Source organism: Rattus norvegicus, chromosome 1, assembly GCF_021556685.1.
Source record: "Rattus norvegicus strain SHRSP/BbbUtx chromosome 1, alternate assembly SHRSP_T2T, whole genome shotgun sequence".
NCBI lineage: Eukaryota > Metazoa > Chordata > Mammalia > Rodentia > Muridae > Rattus > Rattus norvegicus.
In genome coordinates this window covers 162,420,398-162,424,842 of record NC_141534.1, presented here as the reverse complement: position 1 = coordinate 162,424,842, position 4,445 = coordinate 162,420,398, and the positions used below count along the sequence as shown (strand labels likewise).

At 41.3% G+C, this 4,445-nt stretch overlaps 1 pseudogene; it reads right to left on the bottom strand.

The window, feature by feature from the left end:
* Positions 1–3,103: 3,103 nt before the first annotated feature.
* Positions 3,104–3,592, bottom strand: Rpl23a-ps7 (ribosomal protein L23a, pseudogene 7; annotated as a pseudogene).
* Between the last annotated feature and the right edge of the window lie 853 nt (positions 3,593–4,445).

Sequence of the window (4,445 nt, the reverse complement as noted above, 5' to 3'; positions counted from 1 at the left end):
TAAAAGCCATATACAGCAAACCAGTTGCTAACATTAAACTAAATGGAGAGAAACTTGAAGCAATCCCACTAAAATCAGGGACTAGACAAGGCTGCCCACTCTCTCCCTACTTATTCAATATAGTTCTTGAAATTCTAGCCAGAGCAATCAGACAACAAAAGGAGATCAAAGGGATACAGATCGGAAAAGAAGAGGTCAAAATATCACTATTTGCAGATGACATGATAGTATATTTAAGTGATCCCAAAAGTTCCACCAGAGAACTACTAAAGCTGATAAACAACTTCAGCAAAGTGGCTGGGTATAAAATTAACTCAAATAAATCAGTTGCCTTCCTCTATACAAAAGAGAAACAAGCCGAGAAAGAAATTAGGGAAACGACACCCTTCATAATAGACCCAAATAATATAAAGTACCTCGGTGTGACTTTAACCAAGCAAGTAAAAGATCTGTACAATAAGAACTTCAAGACACTGAGGAAAGAAATTGAAGAAGACCTCAGAAGATGGAAAGATCTCCCATGCTCATGGATTGGCAGGATTAATATGGTAAAAATGGCCATTTTACCAAAAGCAATCTACAGATTCAATGCAATCCCCATCAAAATACCAATCCAATTCTTCAAAGAGTTAGACAGAACAATTTGCAAATTCATCTGGAATAACAAAAAACCCAGGATAGCTAAAGCTATCCTCAACAATAAAAGGACTTCAGGGGGAATCACTATCCCTGAACTCAAGCAGTATTACAGAGCAATAGTGATAAAAACTGCATGGTATTGGTACAGAGACAGACAGATAGACCAATGGAATAGAATTGAAGACCCAGAAATGAACCCACACACCTATGGTCACTTGATTTTTGACAAAGGAGCCAAAACCATCCAATGGAAAAAAGATAGTATTTTCAGCAAATGGTGCTGGTTCAACTGGAGGGCTTCATGTAGAAGAATGCAGATCGATCCATCCTTATCACCCTGTACAAAGCTTAAGTCCAAGTGGATCAAGGACCTCCACATCAAACCAGACACACTCAAACTAATAGAAGAAAAACTAGGGAAGCATCTGGAACACATGGGCACTGGAAAAAATTTCCTGAACAAAACACCAATGGCTTATGCTCTAAGATCAAGAATCGACAAATGGGATCTCATAAAACTGCAAAGCTTCTGTAAGGCAAAGGACACTGTGGTTAGGACAAAACGGCAACCAACAGATTGGGAAAAGATCTTTACCAATCCTACAACAGATAGAGGCCTTATATCCAAAATATACAAAGAACTCAAGAAGTTAGACCGCAGGGAAACAAATAACCCTATTAAAAAATGGGGTTCAGAGCTAAACAAAGAATTCACAGCTGAGGAATGCCGAATGGCTGAGAAACACCTAAAGAAATGTTCAACATCTTTAGTCATAAGGGAAATGTAAATCAAAACAACCCTGAGATTTCACCTCTCACCAGTGCGATTGGCTAAGATCAAAAACTCAGGTGACAGCAGATGCTGGCGAGGATGTGGAGAAAGAGGAACACTCCTCCATTGTTGGTGGGATTGCAGACTGGTAAAACCATTCTGGAAATCAGTCTGGAGGTTCCTCAGAAAATTGGACATTGAACTGCCTGATGATCCAGCTATACCTCTCTTGGGCATATACCCAAAAGATGCCTCAACATATAAAAGAGACACGTGCTCCACTATGTTCATCGCAGCCTTATTTATAATAGCCAGAAGCTGGAAAGAACCCAGATGCCCTTCAACAGAGGAATGGATACAGAAAATGTGGTACATCTACACAATGGAATATTACTCAGCTATCAAAAACAACGAGTTTATGAAATTCGTAGGCAAATGGTTGGAACTGGAAAATATCATCCTGAGTGAGCTAACCCAATCACAGAAAGACATACATGGTATGCACTCATTGATAAGTGGCTATTAGCCCAAATGCTTGAATTACCCTAGATCCCTAGAACAAACGAAACTCAAGACGGATGATCAAAATGTGAATGCTTCACTCCTTCTTTAAATGAGGAAAAAGAATACCCTTGGCAGGGAAGGGAGAGGCAAAGATTAAAACAGAGACTGAAGGAACACCCATTCAGAGCCTGCCCCACATGTGGCCCATACATATACAGCCACCCAATTAGACAAGATGGATGAAGCAAAGAAGTGCAGACCGACAGGAGCCGGATGTAGATCGCTCCTGAGAGACACAGCCAGAATACAGCAAATATAGAGGCGAATGCCAGCAGCAAACCACTGAACTGAGAATAGGTCCCCTATTGAAGGAATCAGAGAAAGAACTGGAAGAGCTTGAAGGGGCTCGAGACCCCAAAAGTACAACAATGCCAAGCAACCAGAGCTTCCAGGGACTAAGCCACTACCTAAAGACTATACATGGACTGACCCTGGACTCTGACCCCATAGGTAGCAATGAATATCCTAGTAAGAGCACCAGTGGAAGGGGAAGCCCTGGGTCCTGCTAAGACTGAACCCACAGTGAACTAGTCTATGGGGGGAGGGCGGCAATAGGGGGAGGGTTGGGAGGGGAACACCCATAAGGAAGGGGAGGGGGGAGGGGGATGTTTGCCCGGAACCCGGGAAAGGGAATAACACTCGAAATGTATATAAGAAATACTCAAGTTAATAAAAAAAAAAAAAAAAAGAGAATATAGGTAGGGATATTTGACTGTGTATTCCCAGTACATAGAAAAAATAATGACATAACTATTATAGATTTATTATACATTATATTATTATTATATAAAAATACATTCCTTAATATGGTCCATTCTCTAGATATGTTCTCTTTCATGGGGGATTCTGCTTGTCTATCCTACACAGGTCACCACCATCTAGTGTGGTACCTGGAAACTGAGACTTAGAAAAGTATACATTATATCTCATATGTAGAAACTTGAAACCCGTTCTAGACATGGACAAAGATTTCCCTTTTAGTCATAAAGTTGTATGGCAAGTGATGTAGATGCTAAAGTTGCTTTTTAGGATTTGGCTACAGGACAACTTTGGGGGAAAAAACAGGTCACCTATTCTTTTTTTTTTTTATGGTGGAAAAAATGTATATCTTTAGAATTAACCATCTGGACTCACTTTAGATGATCCCAATCTTGTTGGCAACATCTAGAGCGTCATAATCAGGAACCAAGCGAACATATGCCTTCTTCACTCCGTCAAGACATATCAGGGTATTGACTTTGGCCACTCCAATATCGTAGAGCTTCTTCATGGCCTGTTTGATCTGGTGCTTGTTGGCCTTAACATCCACAACGAACACAAGTGTGCTGTTGTCCTCTATTTTCTTCATGGCCGAATCGGTGGTCAGTGGGAATTTGATGATAGCATAGTGGTCAAGCTTGTTTCTCCTGGGTGCACTCTTTTGAGGATTTTGGCTGCCTCCGGAGACTCAGGGTCTTGGGCCACGGGAAAGTGGGTGACGTTCGGATCTTCTTTTTGTGGCTGTGGACGCCTTTCGCACTGCCTTCTTAGCTTTCAAAGCCTTCGCTTTGGCTACGGCTTTGGGAGGGGCAGGAGCTTCCTTCTTCGCTTTCGGTGCCATCTTGGTGAAAAGGCCAGGAGGTCACCTATTCTTAGCCATTGCCCTGGACTGACTCCCCTTTCTGCCTGTCTTGCTCTTGTTTCTTTTCTCCCCTATTCCTAAATTATACTATCATGTCCTTGTGAGCCACCTTGAATCTTTTTTGGAACAAGGTGGGGGGATAAGTTAATTAATTCACAGATTAATTTAATTTGCACAGAAACTCTGTGTGGTAGGTATTAGTTCTCTCATTACATGGGAATGGAAACTGAGCCTCCGAGATACGGAATCATTTTTGCAAGGTCACACAAGCAGCAGTTGCTGGAGTCAGGATTAAGAGTAAAGATAGCTTGTCTCCACAGCAAGTACACTCCCATCCTGTTTAAGATTTATTCTGTTTGGGGGATTAATAGATCTGAGAGCCCATGGAGATGACATTGAGTAAGGAGATAGAAGTCTGGAGGTCAACTCTAGGCCTTTCTGATTTAACACAGAGTGACCCTAAAGTACTGAGTGATTTCTGACTCACAATGTCTTCTCTACTTAATGGAAACAGCACTGTATTTCTTTTAGTGCTATTAGAGCTCCATAAAAGCACATGCACTGAAGGTTAGGCCTGATCTCAACTCTCGATCAGAGGTCCATAACAAGAGCTGGATATAGAATCACCAAGCCATGTTCAAAAGACAGGTAGTACTAGATATGATCCTTATCTGAAATGATCCTAAATAATCTGTGTACCTGGGGCATAAAACAGTCAGAAGTGCCATGTTTGAACTCTCTAACCCATCACAGAGAACAGGCTTTGCACTTAAGTATATCTGGGTAATCTTCAATCTGTCTGTTCTTCTCTATAATACTAAATTAGTTAATCCCTGAATTTTGCCATAT